The sequence below is a fragment of the Pyxicephalus adspersus genome, chromosome Z, assembly GCF_032062135.1.
Source record: "Pyxicephalus adspersus chromosome Z, UCB_Pads_2.0, whole genome shotgun sequence".
NCBI classification, from domain to species: Eukaryota; Metazoa; Chordata; class Amphibia; order Anura; family Pyxicephalidae; genus Pyxicephalus; species Pyxicephalus adspersus.
This window is the reverse complement of record NC_092871.1, coordinates 89,424,112-89,444,039: the sequence shown is the minus strand read 5'-3', so window position 1 is coordinate 89,444,039 and position 19,928 is coordinate 89,424,112. Positions and strand designations below refer to the sequence as shown.

Below are 19,928 nucleotides of genomic sequence, written 5' to 3'. Positions count from 1 at the left end.
GCAAATATAACTTTCTATAATTTAGTTTCTGAATGTTTGTTTGATAGGCAACCCTGGAGTGAAAGAACATAAAACATACAATAATCACATCTCCTGTCCCCTCCTCCACATCTGAAAATCCAAAAAGTACTCAAAACCAAAGCCCAATTTATTTTATGTAAACTGATCTGCCAACATTACCTGCAAACCATTTATTGGCAATTAGTTAAGGAGACGTTAATCAATCAGCTGTTTCCATCTTACTCCCAGCACGCTTCTCAGACAATCCTAATTCAATCATTGACCTTATTGCTCCATCGTCCATTGGCTGCTCCATTATAAATATGCTGAGTCGGAATTCTTGCATTGGATTCGTCCCTAGGGCCAGCCCCGGCTTTAACGCACAGAGCAATAAAATTGACTTTTTTTGGCTCCCACGACCTCTAAAAATGTCCTCTATTCTATTAGAAGAAATATCCAAGTTCCCTAACAACCACAAAGATTTCCCGCTGCAAGCCAGACCTGAGGTTTTAGGGAACCCGGAGTCAATGAATATTTTGGTTGTGTAATTTGCAATTTACTTATATAACCTCCAGAATCTATGTGAGAGTGATGACGCCGCGCTGAATGTATTCTGTTCATTTCTGACAGATTTTCACTTGGAAATCTCTGTGTGACAATTGGCAGCTTCTGGCCGCACAAGTGGAGAACAAACTGTTCTTCTACAACAAAACAGGAAGCTCGGTTTTGGAAAGCTCTGCCTGGCCCGCATCCATTATTCTAATGACCAACGCTGATCGCTTCTGACCCAGCTGGTCAAATGAGGGCTTTGGATGGGCCGGAGAAAGACGCAACAAATACGTATAGGATGTAATAATCCCAGATTGATACAACAATGGATGTAAGGAGTTTGCAGCCTACATGCACTGCAGGTATGTCTGCATGGCATGGGTAGGTATCTGTGTTATAAATGGCACCTGTAGCCCCCACTGGGCCGGTGCTCAATTTGGAGACAGGAGCCCTATAAGAGGAAGCACTAAGGACTTTAATGGCTGGATCATCAGGGATCATTTTATTAAGATTCAGCTCCCACCCGCTGGAGGAATCTACACTGTAAATGTTGCACCTTAATACTTACCTTCATCATATGTCCTCAGGCCGGTCTTGTAATGGGTCTTCATCTTCCTTTCCTGGCCCCGGGTCTCAGTATACTGTAAAGGAAGCATGCATTGGTGACCTTGGGAGCAAAGCCATGACACCCTGAATTCTTGGTATGCTCAGTGACTCCGGGCCTCAATTAATGTAGAAAATCTTGCAGCATAAAATCAGTTCTGTGGGGGACATCTCCAGATGTATGGTTAGTGCTGCAGCATGAGCTGGGGACCTATTTGCCTAATGATTTTGACATGCAATTTAATTCTAGATTTACCATTGCAGCTTTATTTGTTCTGGGCATCTCAGCATTATAGAACAATTGGGATCCAAGGATTTGCTTGTTAACACAACAAGATCCCTGCAGCGTTGTCACCTTCCACAGCTATCAGACCGGAACAGGTCCACTTTAAGTTTAATGATTTCACAGCTCTGCGTTTTGTCCCCAGGCGGCATATTTTGTAGTCTGGAAATGTAAATTGTAGCAGAAAGTACAGGATGCAAGCTGGTTATGTAACCTCAGTGCCTCATCATAGACCGCTCGGGTTATATAACTCCGGCATGAATATGTAGAATATTTCTGATTTTTGTAATACTTTGTGTAATTCTCCTCCTGATTGGGGTTTAGTACATATATGACAATAAGCCAGAAGCACAGAAAATGCTCTCAGCTGGATTGGATTACATCCATGGCGGCTGACAGCTGCACCTTCTACCAATGCTGAGATATTCTCCATGGAACTTATATCCCCTGTTATTATTATTGTGCATTGATATAGCGCCAACATATTCCGTAGTGCTTTACAAAGTCATGTCACTGACTGTCCCTGAAGAGCTGACAATCTAATGTCGCTAACATGGTCCAAGACCAGTTGAATGTAGATGCAGGCCCATGCAAATACAAGGACACCATATAAAATTCATGCAGAGACTGTTGTGAACACGGGACCCTAGCTTGGCAAGCTGAGTGCTAACCAATGAGTTATGCCATTGCTTAGAATGCCAAGGTTGGACACGCCCCTGCTGAGTCAGAGCTAGAGCCCACCAATCAGCAAAGCTTGTGATCCTGCTGATTGGAGAGTTATAGCTCTGACTCAGCAATAGGTATGCTGGACCTCTGCAAAGAGACCACTGTCTCTGTACTGTGAGCTGTGCATACAATATATGTGGATATAACTTCCAACCACCACAGCCTCTTCTCAGCAACTGCCTCCCTCCTAAACCCCACACCTGCTGCCCCACAACTTCCTTCTCCGCCCAAGACATTGCCACCTACTTTATAGATAAAATAGACAAAATCAGACATGATGTCTCTGCCCACCGAGCCACTCCAACCATACCCAATTTTCCCAACAATAATAGCCACGGCTTCCACCTGTAAATCTGCCCACTGAGCCACTCCAACCATACCCCCCTGACCTGTCTCCCTCAGTCCTGGATAAGGTCTCATGCTGCCTGTCAGCCATCTCATCATGGATGTCTGACCCATTCCTGAAACTTAAAACCCATTTTATCAAACTTGCCTACCCGTCTTCTTCTGTTTTCTAATCCCTCACTACTCCCCCACCATTTAATATCCCCCTCCTATTGTGTGATACTTCCCCCACCTCCTAGATTGTAAGCTCTTCAGGCCAGGGTCCTCTCCTCCTCCTGTGTCACTGTCTGTATTAGTCTGTCATTTGTAACCCCTATTTAATGTACAGCGCTGCGTAATATGTTGGCGCTATATAAATCCATAGTACAATGATAATAATAATAAAATAATAAAAAATAGCAGGGGGTCCACAAGACCTGAAAGTTACTTCAGGGGTTCCCTCATGTTAAAGAGAAACTCAAACTAAACAGAAACTGGCATAGAGGGTGACAAACCATCTGGTGCAGCCAAACCAAAAGCCATGGGAAGCATGCACAAATGTGATTTCCAGCTCCCTTTAAAACCCAATAGACTTTGCTCACTTTTTATGATCCATTTGGATTGTATTTAGATGATTTAAACTGATTGGACTTCTGACAGGTTAAAAGGTGCCAATGAAATCTCCCATTGGATATTCTTACCCCCCGGCTTTGATTGTGAATGTGAAATGGGTGAATTTCAGGTTTTATTCAGTATGTGTTAGTGACACGACTATGGACTATGTACAGCGCTGCGTAATATGATGGCGCTATATAAATACTGTATAATAATAATAATAATAATAATACCAGAAAACAATAATAGCCACGGCTTTGTCATAGTGTATGATAACAAAAGACTGAAAGTAAATAGTAAGCAGTAAGTAATGCAAGGAACGTGTCACCTGCACAGGAGGAAGTGCAATAAGATTACAAGGTCAATGTCAGGCGTGACCCCCCAATCGCCTTATCGGTAGCTAGTTTAAAGTTCATAAAAACAAATTCCTGGGAATCATAAATACGCTATCAGCAGCTTATAGAAAGCCACAAACAAGGATGACGCTAGCAAGCCGATATTCTCCTGATTTATGGCTGCTGTAAAATAGCACAATGTTAGCGATCACTATAAGATCACCATAGGAACATGTTATAGGTGAAGAATAATCCATAATATTCAGGGGTTTATCATCGTCCTTGTGTCAACAGGTGCAGGAAAGGAACAGTTCAAACACAATCGTACTGATAAGACAAAATCAATATTTGAAAAATACTCATCTGTGGAATTTGTAAGCACGATGAAGACGGAATGTTATATATGAATGTATAGTCATTTCCAAACATGACTATACATACATATATATATTAAGGCCCATCTACGGTGAGGAAGATTATTCACAAGGTAAAACATGCCAGATAGTTGTCAATTTTCCCAAGAGAGGACATCCCAGCTCATGTCAGATCATTCAATGGCCAGAGAAATTGCAAAAATCCCCAAAGAGCTCCAACTTAGACCCCACACACCAGTCAGCATCTTACATAGTAAGTCAGGGTGAAAAAAGGCATAAATCCATCAAGTTCAGCCACTATGGAAATAAACATATCCCAGATATAAAACCCTATAAGACATAGTTGGTCCAGAGGAAGGCAAAAAAAACCCAGGGAAAAAAATTCCTTGCTGATTCTATGAGACAATCGGATGTTCCCTGGATCAGCAGTCTCTGTTATCTTTACTTTAAATCCTTAATCCCCAGTTATATTCTGTGCTTCTAGAGATCATCCAGCTTTTTCTTAAAGCAATCTATAGTAGTTGCTGAAACTACTTCCTGAGGGAGCCGATTCCACATTTTCACAGCCCTTACAGTGAAGAATCCCTTCCTTATCTAGGGCTAACTGCTTCTCATCAAGGGATGCCAGGTGAAATCCTCTTTTCTGTATAAAGAACATGGCAGCATGCCTTAAGTTTGCAAAGTTGCATCTGAATAAACCTCAGGACTTTTGGAACAAAGGACAGAGGCGACCAAGGTGGAGATGTTTGGTGAAACCAAACACAGTGGGCCTGATTTATTAAAGCTCCCCAAGACTGGAGAGGATACACTTTTCACAGGGATCCTGGGTGATCCAGCAAACCTGGAATGAATCTGTTTCAGGATTAAAACATTTGCTTACAATTAGCAATGACTTTGAGGAAATCCATTCCAGGTTTGCTGGATCCCCCAGCTTCACTGTGAAAAGTGTGTCCTCTCCAGTCTTGGGGAGCTTTAATAAACGAGGCCCAGTAAATCAGCACAAATGGCTCATACCAACTGTGAAGCACAGTGGTGTAGGGTTGATTATTTGGGCTTGTTTGCAGCCACAGGTCCTCGGCACCTTGCAGTCATTGAGCTGACCATTAACTCCTCTGTATAGCAAAGTATTCTAGAGTCAGATGAGGGGCCATCTATGCAACAAATCAATTTGGTCAAAATTGGGTCATGTGAGAGGACAATGATCCCGAGCAAATCTTAAACAGAATGGCTAAAATAGGAAAAAAGGAATCAATGGCTGCAATGGCCAAAGTCCAGACCTCAGCCCTATTGAAATGCTGTGGTGGGACATTAAGACAGCTGTGCATAAGCAAATGCTTGTTAAAACCCAATGAATTAAAGCAAGGTTGTAAAGAAAAGCAGGACAAAATTTCTCTACAATGATGTGAAAGATGGATAAAGTCAAAATGATGTCTTCAAGTTATTGCTGCTAAAGAGGCTTCTACAAGCTATGCAATCATGGAGTGAACTTTTCACACGGCTTCTCACTTTTGCTTCACTTTTGTAATAAATATTGAAACGATTGAATCTGTTGTGTGTTGGTTACACCTGAGCTTAGATGTCAATCATTTCAGAACTTGTCCTGATACACCAAACCTTAGAACTGTCAGAGGGTGTACTTTCTTTTTCACACGACGGGTATATCATTATTGGGTTTCATCCCATGTTTGTCCCTCGTCAGGTCTATGTGTATTGTGGATTAACATGTGGAGTGAATACATCACAACAATATTGACACGTCGGATTTGCCTGTGAATGGAAGTTGAGGCTGCCCAGGGAAAAGCTGATTAGATTTGCACACAGTGAACTGTAAATTTACTTTAACAACTTGGGTTTAACAAGTTCATGTATTCTAGCGGTTGTCACCCTGGGATGAGGAATGATAATCGTTATGTAAACGGAAGGTTTTAATGGCCATATAACGTTTTACTGGGTTGAGTTGAGGTCAGAATAAGAAAGAATTCTGAGATACTGAGATGGCCGAGATATTTCTCTAGAACAATGGTCGCCAACCGGTGGTCCGTGGACCCTGGTGTTGCACAAACAAATGTTGGTGGTCCACAGGAAAGATTGGACATTATTTGCAAATTTTATGTTTTAATAACATGAAAACAAAAATATTATTCTAATAATTTCTTATATTGTGAATGACACATGATTTTCACCTTTATATTGCACTAAATTCACAAACTGTACTAGAGAAGGAAAACCAGCCAGGCGCAGGTGTTAGAATCAAATAAATTCATAATGAGTGAGAAAAGCAAACTAATATTTTATATTTCTAGTAATACCAAAGATAATACAACTAATGATAATAATAACAATAGTAATACTTCACTTATCTGATCAATGAATCAGAGCCGCCACAGTCCTTGTCAGCACCATTAGGAAGATCATTATTTTACAATTGTATTTATTTTTTTATTTCATAGTAATGGTCCGCAGGATTTAAAATTATGATTTTAGTGGTGGGTGAGGGCCGAAAGGTTGGCGAATGCTACTCTAGATAACCAAGAAAGGTTACCAATGAACCATAAGCAACCCAAATGACCAACATTTCAATTTTTAGGGGGCTTAGATATAGTTTGGGGTCTGTTAATCAATGTGTTCACCTAGGATTCACCAAGACACTATTCATATTTCTTACAAACACTTTGGAGTCATGTGCAGCCATGGCACTTTTATTGGCACCGTCAGCCATGTTGCCATTACCGGAGAGCTTGTAAGCAGGAAAAGGCTGCAGGGGAGCGGCAGTGCCACTATGCAACGATAAACAAAAACAAGGATCTTTACATCTACTTAAACAGAAGTTGAAAAGTGATTTTTTGTATTATTTTGTGGAAGTACATATAACAATTGTCTGTTCTCCTGACTGACCTAGATACCGAATCTCCTCATAGGAAATAATAACCTCCAGTGCTTCCACATGATGGGCTGAGAAGATGCCAGATCATTTCAGATAATATGAGCACTGTGACACGAGTCCACTCCAAGAAATAAACCTAAATCGCTTGAACAAAATCTGGGCCCCGTGCAGGAACTTGACGCATCCAACATGTGCAGCACAGCATCCTTTATGCTCTAATTTCATTATACTCCTGGGGTAGTCACAAGACAAGCAGACGGGAACTGTCAAAATGGGTCATGGCCCCAGAGGACCCCTGAGTGAATGCACGAGTTTGGATACAGTCCACCATCCTATTCCTTGACCTCTTTTACCAAACCAACAATCAGCCGGTCATCACAAAATGATACCATTAAACATTTATAGGAGATTGTTATTTTTTGTGTATTTGTGTTACTGTTATTCACTAGATGGGTAAAGGTTTAGAGACACCACACATGTATCCTCACACCTATAGGTAAATATTAGACAGCCTATTCCAAAACCCTTGGCCAGTGAAACCCAACTAAACCCAAAATTATAGGAGACCAATTCCTAAATCAATCATATAAATTACTGTAAATTATGAGTAATAATGTTGGAAAGGAAATGTACACAGACCACCAAAATTTTGTTGCGGACCACTGGTTGGCGACTACTAGTCTAGGATGTATTGTTGTTCCTAGTTTGGGTGTCACATGGCCACATCTGACTGAACTTCCCATTGGCTGAATTCAGAGATGGGAGGAAATAAGATACAGTGTAGTGTGCAAGTACTACACACAGATATTCTGCTCACTACTTTGCTGCTTTACACAGTTTGTATTCACTTATCAACTTTATTGCTATTAGCAATTGTTTGATTTTAGGTTTAGCTGGACTTTGATATTGTGTTGCCCCCTCTATACAGCTTTCAATGCGGCATTAGTTGAACGCTGGCAGCAGCGTGCAGAGGCTGCGGAATACCCCTATCAGTAAAGGGCTCAGAGCCAGGAGATCTTTTAGAAATCTGCAGGAACCCCCACAAAATGGACTCTCATTTCCAACCCCTGGAGCCCATATCCCGCACAGCTACAGAGATCATCTCCAAACCCCAACACAACTCCAGCAATATGGTGCCCTGTAACAGCGGATCTTCATCAGGTCAGGCAGGTAGGAGCCACAAGTCTGGTAAAGCCACCTGAAAAGTATGATTGCATGGCTCCATTCAAGTGATGACAACTTCACCCAAACCCAATAACCAGGGAACAAAATGTGTTCCCAATTATACATACAAGGCGTTAGAACAATCGTGATCAGTTTTCTACAGGTGGAGAACACTTTTGCAAAGGAGGTTATTACATGGCATGCAAAATGTGAATTGGTGGCACCTTTCATGTCATTATTTGTCACAACCCAACTCAGCATTAATGTATCAAGTATATCAAAATCCTAAACTTTTTTTTCCCCAGGGAACTGATTGAACTCCTGTGTCCTGTCTATGACCTACTGCAGGGATTTCCCTTTACAGCCACGAGTTCCCCTTCTAGAGAGCTGACACTAGAACAGGTGTCACCATTGGAACATTTCCCATTTCCTTCTATTCTTGTCCTGGTGACAACCTTAACATTTTGGATTTCCCATCACTTTCTGTGCTGGTGAAAGTGATCAGCAGGACAAACAGAGAAAGAGTGAATCTCCCCAGCAGTGACAGTCAACAACCTGATAGGGATTTCAACACTTTCATTGTTTGTTCTTAAATAATCTGCAAATCAATAAAGCCCTGCAAAGTACAGCTTGTTGTTTTGAATCAGCAGTTTCCAAATTGTTCCTCAAACAACCTGCTTTGTCTGGGTATTTTGTTTCACTGACTCCAAAGGTCTGGTGTGGAAATATACCGGTGGATTTTTATTTGGGATTCATAATCAAACATTCGTGTTATTGTTTTGAACTGAACAACATTTAATTACGTAAATCACTGTGTGTCATAAACAACTTTTTGCAATCACGTCCTATCTACATGCACCCCCTGTCCGCATGGTGTTCTCCAGGGCAGGTTTATCAATGCTAAACAATGCAGGGGTATTGTTTGTTGAAAAGGCCGCTTGCAGTCTCCATCAGAAGCCAGTTCTACAAAATAATAACGCAAGAACAAAAGTGAAGCCTGAAAGTGGAACTAAACCCACAATACTCACCTGTCCCTGTTCCTGTGCAAAGCACCCCAATCTTCTTCTTTCTTCCCTCATGAAGACAAAGTTACTGATTAGTCAGGCCAGGATTAATATTATTTATATACGTTATATAGCACTGACATATTGGGCAGCGCTGTACAAAGTCCATAGTCATGCCACTAGTTGTCCCTCTCAAGCTAATGTTCCTACCATTGTCATTCATCATTATCACAGTCTAAGGACAAATTTTGGGGGGAAGCCAATACACCTAACTGCGAGTTTTTTGGATGTGGGAGGAAACCCACACAGACACAGGGAGAACCTGCAAACTCCATGCTGATCTGGCCAAGATTCAAACCTGGGACCCAGCACTGAAAAGGCCGGAGTGCTAACCTCTGAAACTTACTCCTTTGCTGGAAGTTCATTCATTCTTGACACAAGCAGGGGAAACAGGAATTGCCGGGCACCTTGGCAGATTTTGACATATATCAGGAGCAATCAGGCAGGTAGGAAGGATTGTTGCTGAAGAATTATCACTTGTCACTTTTTTGCCTGATCATGAATTGTTAAAAGTGAAATTTTTGAAGCACCTTCATGGCAAGATCACTAAGACGGTCTATTTATAAATCCGTAATCTGACATTCACCGAACATTCTCTGCTGGAGAATCTTTGAACTCCATGTGTTTGAATGGCAGAGATTGATTCTCGACAAGAGAATGTTTGTTGAATGTCCCATTCCCTAACTTAGAAATAGACTATTTAAAAAAAAAGCTGCGGATTTAAAGGAATTGACAAGTTCCATACTTTTTAAGTTTTCGAGTATATTTATTCTTTTTACCAAAGCAAACTGAAACCTCATTGAAATGTATATGGCCTATCTACAATTATCTCCTCTTATCATTGGTGTTCAGTGAGCTGCCAATGAAAGCAAACTTCAAGTATCAACCATTAACCCGGTCCGGTGACACTTTCCATGACCTTGGAAGAGGGGCTGTTTATATAAGTGTGGATTGCGGGGAGGGTGGCGTATGCAGGCTGGTGAATCCATTTGGCCAGGGCAGGACTGATGTTTGAGCTCTTGTTTGGCCAACTTTCCTGCATCACGGTTGACGTGATTGTTTTGGAAAACGTAACAAATATGTGGATACCATGTGTCAATACAAAATGATTACTATAATAAAGAAAAATATTATGCAAAGAAGAAAGAGAAAACATATTGCATCAGTTATGTATTTACCAAACTGTTCTCAATAACATAATCCACTTCTCCGAGAAGGCTTTCCACAAGATTTTGGAGGGGTTCCTGTAGGGTTTTGGACCCATTTGGGAGGTCAGGTGCTAATGCTGGGAGAGAAGACCTTCCTTGTAGTTGGTGTCCAGTTCAGAAGTGAGGTCCTGGTAGAATATTCAAGTTTCTCCACCCCCACCATTGCATGATCACTGAACAAAAGTGGAACTTGTATGCAGAGCCCAGCAAACAACATGTGTGGCTCTCCAATTAGCGAGGAGGATTGCCCTGGACCTGGAAGCAGAAAATTCTTTCCTATTCCAGCCCAGACATACTTGTTTCTGCAGGCACCCAGCAGCAATGACAGGTCCACGATCCCATCATCACTGTGTCTCCACCCAGGAAGCTGCCATCTTTGCTTCCAACTCCACAGCACACTTCTGGGTCCATGGTGATCCTTTATGGAAATTGCACAGCCACGGATAATGTATTTTATTTTTTTGGGGCAAAAGAGACTTTGCATGTTTAGGTCCACTTTAGTTAAATCTGGGTCACCCCCAGGTTTGGAGCTCAGATATTTTGGACCAGTGTTTCTCGACCTTTTTAACATCGGGGTAAGCCTTGATACAGGTCTTCAGGGAACCCCTTCTATAAGTCCGGTGCCCACAGCTCACAGTATATTAGTGTGGTGGTCAGTGGGAAGAATTCCTCTTACATTGCTGGCCATTGGGAAGAAAGTCACCCTTACAGATCTTACAAAAAGATCATTGCTGTCACTTGTACTGACCTGAGAGGTGCAAACTGCTCATTGCAAACCCCCAGCAACCTCTGGAGGAACCCTGGCTGAGAAACTCTGGTCTGGACTATAAGAAGGTGCCATGACAGTTTGGCTTCCCGTGTACATGCACAAAATCTCTGCTCTTGTTCTCAATGCTGACACACTTTGGTTGGGTATTTTTGGGGCGACTACCCACCTCCAGTGCTTGGAAAATTCTGTTTTGGTCACAGCTTTTGCAACCCCTAACTTGATGCCATTATCTTATCTCTCACTTGATACCAACAAGGTAAAGTCAAACTTTCAATCAGAGCCAAAATGTCACAAAAACCTCTGCCCTTCCTGTAACAGTCACATGTGCCTGCTTTCTGTTTGGGGGAATAGTCAGAGATACAGATGAGGACAAAACCGCTGAACTTTAACAAAAAAAGTCAACACTAGCCTGCTTAGCCTGCACTTTTGGTAAAAGACGGAGGAGGGTGCCTAAAAATCTGATAGAGCACCGTGCTTTGTAGCCCAAAGTCTATAAAATGCTTTCAGAGGATTAAACAGGTGTCATTGGGGTTACCTGTATGGCCTGTCTTCTCTATGATTGGTGGATTTCCCTGACCAAGGTATGTCTCAGTGGTTTGCCATAATACCTGCAGGGAGGAACTTTTTGTTCTGGATCTCCACTATCCGTCCATAAAGTAGATGGTGGGATACCTGAAAAAAGATGGCGCCATCTATTACCATAAAACAGATTAGGGCGTTGTCAGGTGGAGTGCTGTGATCTTTCTGAAAAGTATTAAATACATGAAGCGTTACAATGGCGTATTGCTGAGCATAATTCATCTTTTTGTTATACCTCAGTGCTTCCAATCTCCTCGGCTTCCTTCTGACACTTCCTGTCTACATGCACGGGCTGCAATGGTGGCTGCACATCATTGCACATGGCTGCTCGGGACCGGGTTCCTGATAAGAGAGGTCTACATCCGTGCAATGTGCACCAACACGGCCTTACAAGGTGACAACACAGGAGCACCATAGGGAGAAGGGGCACACCTGTGTCACCCCATAACAAGAACCCATATGGCAGGATCACCATGAATGTAGCAACATAAAGTGATAACTAATTCTATTAACACATAAATATTTTAGTGAATGAACTCAGAATGACACTATTGTGCAACCTCCATACCCTCCCACCTTATAACCTTATAGTTTTCAAGTTTCTTGAAATACCGAGATGAAAGGGTCTCAGCGGTACATCAAACTGGTAAAATCCTGATTGAGCGGATTGGCCAATTTAGACCCGGGAGCCACGTTTAGGGTACGGGCCTGGCTTTGTTTATAGTCAGAGTTTATCCAGGCAGGGGATGGATTATTCCAGAACGTCCTGCTGTGCTTCCACCTCTCCCCGCGCACCTTTGTATTGGCAGCACAGAAATATTTCGTTTTGTGATTACTGGCGGGGAACAATAGTGTAATGGCGGTCCCCAGAAGATGACCTTACACAATGACCTCCAAACAATCGCAGCAATTTCCTTGTAAGATCAAACAACGGCCATTCTGTAATATTTTGTGTCTGGGCGATTGCAGACCTTCATGTGTGACACTTGGGTAAGATTTGTTACCAATTCTTGCATGCTCTAAAATATCTCTCAGATACATTGCTGCTTCCAAAACACCATGGACCTCTGCATGGGCAGAGCTGAGCAACAGCCACACCCTTCTGCGCATGTGTACAAGGGGAGCGGGCATGTCTGGGCACTAATACACACAGGGGCCTATTAGACTACAGAACCATATTTTACCACTCGGCATGACTACTGTAACATAAAAGCACCAGAGGCACTATAAGAATATAGAATGCTGCCACAAAGTCTATCTGATTACATTTGTGGGACTTTCTGTGGGGGAAAATTTCACAGTTGGCTGTTCCTAGGACCATAGCAAACTGCTTCTTCCAAAAGCACATGGCCAAAAGCTCTGTGCCATGATCCACCCCAAGCACAGCCCCGTACATTCATTTTCCTAACATGCTTTCCAATCGCCCCCAATCCCTTGAATAGGAGTCATTGGGCCCACGACTAGCAGAACGCTGTGCCTTAAAGCAGAAATCCATGAATCACAAATAGTAACTGAGTGCATAGTAAATGTACTTGTAAATGTAAAGGTACACTGGCCCTTTAAAATAATGTAAACATGTTGTTGGAGTGCATGCTTTTATTCTCTTTGTAGTCACTCCTGGTTCTCTGTATGTCACATGCTAATAACCGGGCTCTTATCATAGTTTGGCAGGCTCCGTACATAAACATTATCACGCTGTATATGTGCTGCCGCAGACGCTTTGGTGGTGCTCAGACCGGCCGCTAAAGTGTCCACTACAGACTGAGCTGTGTAAACACATTCATTACATAATTCACAGGTTCTCCCTGGGTGAATATTTAAGCTTGTAATAACCTCTCCAAAGTTGTAAGTGCAATGTGGTTTAGAAAACATTTGTGGCCCTTGTGGAAAACGCTCATATAACGGTGAGCCGGTTGTGGCATGCGTGGTCCAGCCTCCTGATGCCCATCAGCCAATGAAAACACACCGCTGTTTCATCACTTGCAGCTTATTGGTTAGTAGTGATTTCGGTGAGCGAATGTACTGCCCACTGACCTACCCAAAGTTAGATGAAGATTACCAATATTTAGGGCTCTTGGAACAAAATATTCGCCCAAATCCAAACATTAACACCGCATTGAGCTGTTCAGTGCCGAGGGTAGGCGGATTTGCATGTGACTGCGGCTTTGGCACAAATTGCTTTTGGGAACAATGCCAGGATCTGCCACAGCTGCATGCAACAGGTTGCAAAAAATTGGTTCCTTAAAGCGTGGCCCTTGCAGTTACCGGGTGGCTCCACCAATACCAGCTAATCCCAGGGACTAACACAGAATGAACAGGGGTGCAGTCTGATAAATCCAGGTCCGTTATTTATCTTTTACCTCTTTTACATTTTTTGAAAGCATGGCCTGCGGATAATTTTGAGTGTTGACATTTTTGAAGCCTCGTGGGCAAACACTTGACATATCTATGGTGCCTATTTGATAACAATCTTGTTTCGCACATTTTTCCAGATCAAAAATGTAACGCCGGCGGACTTAAGCAGTGAAAGTGTATTTGGACAGTAACAAAAGTAGAATATGTGAAAGAGCCGAGAAGCAAATACTGTGGTGACTGGTAAATGCAGGGCCATGCCGTGGCATAGAGGTGACGGCTGCTTTCACAATATTACAAAGCTTTGTCATATGATTTCTGGGAGATGAATAATGAAATGAGGAGACAGAGGGAAAGTATGAAAAAGTGTTACTTTGTATTCTCGCTTGTGAGCAACAAAGTATAAATTATTTCATATTACATTTAAAGTTAATGGCCTGTGTAAACCCCTGGAACCTAAATGATCAAAGGAGATAATTACACCTCTTCACAAATAAGTGCATGGATCAAATTTTTGAAGCCAATTGTCAGAACATAGAACATGCCATGCCTAAACTAGCAAAAAATGTGAATCTTGGGCCCCGCTGTGTTACAGCGTCAGGATGGCAACACGACGTGGCAATACACCTTCCTGAGTCACGGCTTGCCAAGGCACAAAAATGAGTTCTGAACAATTTTTTAAAAATAAAATTTTTAACACACGGAACATTTTGCATCTTTGTATTTGATGCTCCATAGCGTAGGTTTGCAGCAGCACTGTGTATATGGGGTATGATTGATAAAGCATGGCGCTGCCCCATCAATATTAACCCCTTCATTTGCTCCTGCATAGGATTTGCATCCTCCATAGGATGAATTGCTGAGATTTTCACCTTGGACAGAAAAAAACATTCATCTTGTGTGACAGAATTACAGCGTCTGTATGAAGCCGCAATACAAGGCAGCTCATCCTGTAACCATTGCCATATCGCATTTCTGAGCATGCAGTTTGCATTCCATGCATTACCCAGATAAACAAATCCTTTTCTTTTTTGGGGAAGTGACCCTGAGCTCATTTCAATTAAATCACGTGAGGGGGAATTCAGACTGCAAGAACTTCTCTTGCTTGTGATATGAGATTGCATAAACTGGGCATATATGTCCAAAATACGTTCAAGAGGAACTCCTATAATTTATTTAATTTTTTTATCAAAAGCCCAAGTTTACAAATAAAAACATGCAAATCCTGCTGCAAAAAAGTCTGTATCTCTACTGCTGTTTCCCTCTCAAGTTTTAGGTTGTTTCATGCTGAGTGACTTGTTATAAACCAAGGGTGTCATGGGAGGGGGATGGTGCAAAATATGGCAGCCCCATCAATGCAACCTTCCCTGAAACAAATAATAAATATGGCTTTAAATGGAGGGGAGGGGCAGAGGGCTGGAAGGGAATCCTAAATCTTCACCTAGAAGACTGAAGACATATTGTGAGTACAGGGTGTCATGGTCTTCTGGCTGCCTCTGTGAGTGATATCAGTTACACAGGACAATCAGTTTATAATTCATATGATGCAAATGAAGGCGTAAAACACAATTACACAGGGAACATTCTACTTTTCTTGCAACATATAACTCGTGTGGCATATTTTGGGTTTGTAGGTGTTGTCATATTACATTTTAGCCCCATTGTTTTTGAGCAGGCCCAAAGTTCCTTAATGTCTTTGACGGTACAGTGATATCTCATAGCACAGTATATGGGTTCGCTGCAAATTACACAGACCATGAAAAATAAATGCATTACAGGTTATGTTTAGATATCCATTGTGCTGGGTGACTTTGCCCCCTTTCACACTTGACTTTGCAAACTGCACGGGAAGCCAATCACAGGTGCATAGCAAACTACTGATCTGCCCTCAGAAACTGCAAACTGCACTACAACCACAATGCAACTGCAACCACATGTAAAAGTATGCACAAAAGTGTTCCCAACCACTCCTATTCAGTTGAATGGGAGCAGTTAGGAGAACTAGTGAGTCTGCGATATAAGGCCATGGTCCACCACAAATCCGAAATGGACCTTAATGGGCAACTGCTAAGGAAGACTATTGTAGGACAACAGTGCACTCCTCACTTCTACAACCGCCCACCTACTAGTATCCAGTAGATGACTAACTAAAAAACTAAAAAACTAACTGAAAAAAAAGAGTATCAATTTGGAGCTGTGCCTGATTTATCGTGATAGCCTGATTTAGCTGTGATCTGATTTATAGGGACCATGCATTACATTAAGGAAGGCCATTCCAATGAACATGCTAGTGACACATTAGAACGGACCAGTAATTGGACCCGCACTATTATTCCCGATGCAACGAATGCACCATGACACTCGGTAATACGTTTCCATGCACTATGTTTGCTACAAGAGTTGCTTCAATGCGTGAAGGGGCCTGTAAAGTACTAATGTAACATGTAGCATTTTTTTGCAATTCATCACAACACACAAATCAATGGGGCCTCAAAGTAGTAAAAATGTCCCGTAATAACTTTTTACAGGGAACACTTACAGGAACTGTTTTTCTTCCCTCTGGCCATGCAGCGGAGGTGACGAAGTTCATGTGTACAGGGTTCATACAGAATATTCACACATGGTAAAAGTCCTATAATTAGACATATGTACTGCCAAGGTGTTAAACAGCCAGCTCTTACTTTAACGATTCCAAAGTCTAAAAGTACATCCAAGTACATGGCATGCTAATGTCAAGGACAGCTGAGCCTCTGAAACTGAACTTTAAACCAGCACATTATATTATATATTATATAAAATATATATTAATATATTATATTCCAGGTGCATCAAACAAAAGGTGTGCAAAGTCTTACAGCTTAGAAAACAGCCACAGCCTAAGTGTAAAGCCTGCCCCGTGCCAGCATTGTAAAGAAGGATCCCTGCTCTCCTTGTGGAAACATTGGTGTCTACTGAATTTAACTTTCCACTGGAGGCTTCATAATAAAACGTTACATCAAATAAACCAAATGCTGGCTACATATAATTCTGTATTTAAAGGGAAAAGATCCATGTTTGTCTTACAAGAGCAGTACGGAATTTCACCTTCCTATCCCCCCGCCCTATAGTAGAATGGGGGAGCTGTCTTCTTCTCCTCACGTGTTTACACCCTCCAAAAACCTTAAGTGTACAGGAACAGTGGCTCCCTGTGTTTGGGGGGTCACATGGTGGGGGGAATACATTGGGTGTTGAGACCTATGAATATTATTTAATTATTTAGCAAAGTCAGACGGCAGCTGAGCCTTTGAAGAGCTGTGTTTGTCCAGCTTTATTTGGCAGCCTCTCCCCTTGGCAGTTCAGAGACTCAGGAAGGAAGGAGCACAGAGGCCTCCATACACGGGCCCCGCGTGCCAAGTTACAGAGTCTGGAGGGGTCACTGACACGTCATTGGCTGCTGCTTTATAGGCAAGTCACAGCAATGTCAGTGTGACTGCCCGGATTGAAAAGTGTCACCTTTATTCATAAATGTTTAATTATCTTAAACGCTCATTATATTTAGCACGTGTTGTGAATTTTTTAACATAGAGAGTGAATGTAGCTTCTACAGAAACCTTTGAACCTCCCAGATGTGTTATAAAAGCCATCACTGACCTCTGTAGCTGCTGCCACTGTAAAGCAATTCATCCTCTAAAAGTATAGAAGATTATTAAAGTATTCTATCTGCAGTTAAATGAGGAAAGAATAAGAGAAAGAAATGTTTTTTTTTGTGGCAACACTTTAATGAAAATGTGGTTTACTGAATGATGAACTTTTTTATTATTCTGAGCTATACATATTCCACCTGTGCTTATAACATACATACATACATACATACATAGTGATACATGATTACACAGACTGACACACACATACAGGACTCAAAGATCCTGACATTCAGGGATATACCAGTGATATATATTATTGCTTATTATTGTTATGACCATGTACTCCACCTAATCTTTCCTGTCATTCACCTTCCTTCCCCTACCCCCGGACTTACGAGGGACGGGGGCACCTGTAGTCCATCACGCACCATTGAGGTGGGTTAGTACCTGTGGCCAGGTTGGTGGGCCGAAATCCTCTCCACCAAATCAATCCAGAATCTGATAAGCCTTTGACTATGTCATGTGAATGAACATTCTTCAATCTCTTCTATATGCTGACACTATTACTATAGCACTAAAACTTTTATTTTCAGTTTAGATTAATTAAACTTGGATCACCTTGCTTTTTCACCAATCTAAGGCTGTAAGTAGGAAGCAACCTGAAAGCAATGTCACTCTCCCCATTCTCTCTTGAACTAACAAACCTCCGAACTATTGGCCTCCATTCTCTAAGATATAGAACAAACATAAACAGTTTTTGTCTTCCAGACACTTTCTTCTAGAATTTACATTTGGACCAATTATTGCTTAGGGCTATAACCCAAACTCCTGGAGGTAAACACCTTTCAATCATTTCCTTCTCTTCTCATTGGACCATTTAAGAATTTGGGCAATCATACTCTCATCTACCCCCTGCCACCAATAAGTACCTAAACCTCTCACAGCAATGCTATATTGTTATACATTTAAAGATACAATAGATATTTATATGTTTAATTTTTTTAGAATACGGGAACATAAATTCCTATTACCCTCTGACAGCCAACTTCCTTATTTTTATCACTTCTTTCACCAATCATTAGAATACCAACTAACAAGTAAGTAATCATATTAGTACATTGACAGTTTGCAATCATGCCAATATTCACAGTCTACAACAGGAGTGTCAAACTCTTTTTTTTTTGGCCCCCAAAGGAATCCTAAATATGAATTGCAGGTGGCCCCTCGCTGCATTGAAATAGCGCCGCTACTACAACTCCCGGCATTACTCGCGTCTATAGACCAGTGGCCTCTCTGCCTATGTGTGGCCCCGCATTGGACTGTTTTATAGACGCAGGGAATTGTAGTAGCGGTGCTATTTCACTTTCAAGTTTGGTTCGCAACTTTGCCTAAGTTTTTAATTTTGGCCCACTGTGTGTATTTGAGTTTGATATCCCTGAACATGAATTTTGCCACATGAACATCTTCCTCCATAATTATTTACTATGTAAAGGGCTTGAAAATGTAATATGATATATTCTATACTATAAATTACAATGTAATGAATTCTTGGAAACTTTATTGAACATTGTTTGATCACATTTTATATATACTAGGAATAGACTATGGAGTGTACCATTTGGAATATGTTGTGTACTTTTTTGAATATTATAAGCATGTTTCACGTTCTCTACATTATGTAATATATTTCTCTGATTATTTTATTATTCTGTGTTCTTTAGTGTAAGTCTTCAAATAGAAGCCAGTAGGCCCAACGTACGGGGATAACGAGACAAAGTGCCTAGGACCCAATGTAACATTGTACATTGGTTTTGTAATATACATCACTATGTTCTAAGCATGCGAGGACTGTGTATAGCTCAGGATACTAAAAAAGTCCCTGATTCAATAAAGCACATCTTGATTGGAGTCTTGCCACAAAAAAAGCCATTTCTTTCTCTTCTTCTTTCCTCATTTACCTTTAATGTAAAATCCAAGGCCTGGCAATCCCATTAACTATAGCCTCTTGTATTATTTCTTTAGTTTTCACTCCTCCCCCTTAAGCCTTGACCTAGCAGCTCAGCTCACCCTGCTTCCTCCACTCAAACCTTATATAGTAGCTCAGCTCACCCCGCTACCCCTTCATATAGTGACCTAGCAGCTCAGCTCACCCTGCTTCAGCTCAGCTCACCCTGCTTCCTTCACTCAGACCTGATATAGTAGCTCAGCTCACCCCGCTACCCCTTCATATAGTGACTTAGCAGCTCAGTTCCTCTTGCTTTCCCTCCAGAAGTGACCGAACAGCTCAGCTCACCCTGCTTCCTCCACTCAGTACTGATAAAGTAACTCAGCTCACCCCACTATTGCTCCATATAGTAACTTAGCAGCTCAGTACTCCCTGTTTTCCCTCCAAGACCTGACCCAATAGCTCAGCTCCCGCCTCTTCCCTAAATTTGGAATTATTTAGAAGAAAACACTCCCAGACATAACCATCTAA

General features: G+C 41.7%; 1 long non-coding RNA gene across 1 annotated transcript; it reads left to right on the top strand.

The window, feature by feature from the left end:
• Nucleotides 1-758: 758 nt before the first annotated feature.
• Nucleotides 759-7,108, top strand: LOC140343704 (uncharacterized). Its single transcript, XR_011923395.1, has 2 exons — nucleotides 759-911; nucleotides 6,709-7,108. It is a non-coding gene; the product is annotated as an uncharacterized lncRNA (long non-coding RNA).
• Nucleotides 7,109-19,928: the final 12,820 nt, after the last annotated feature.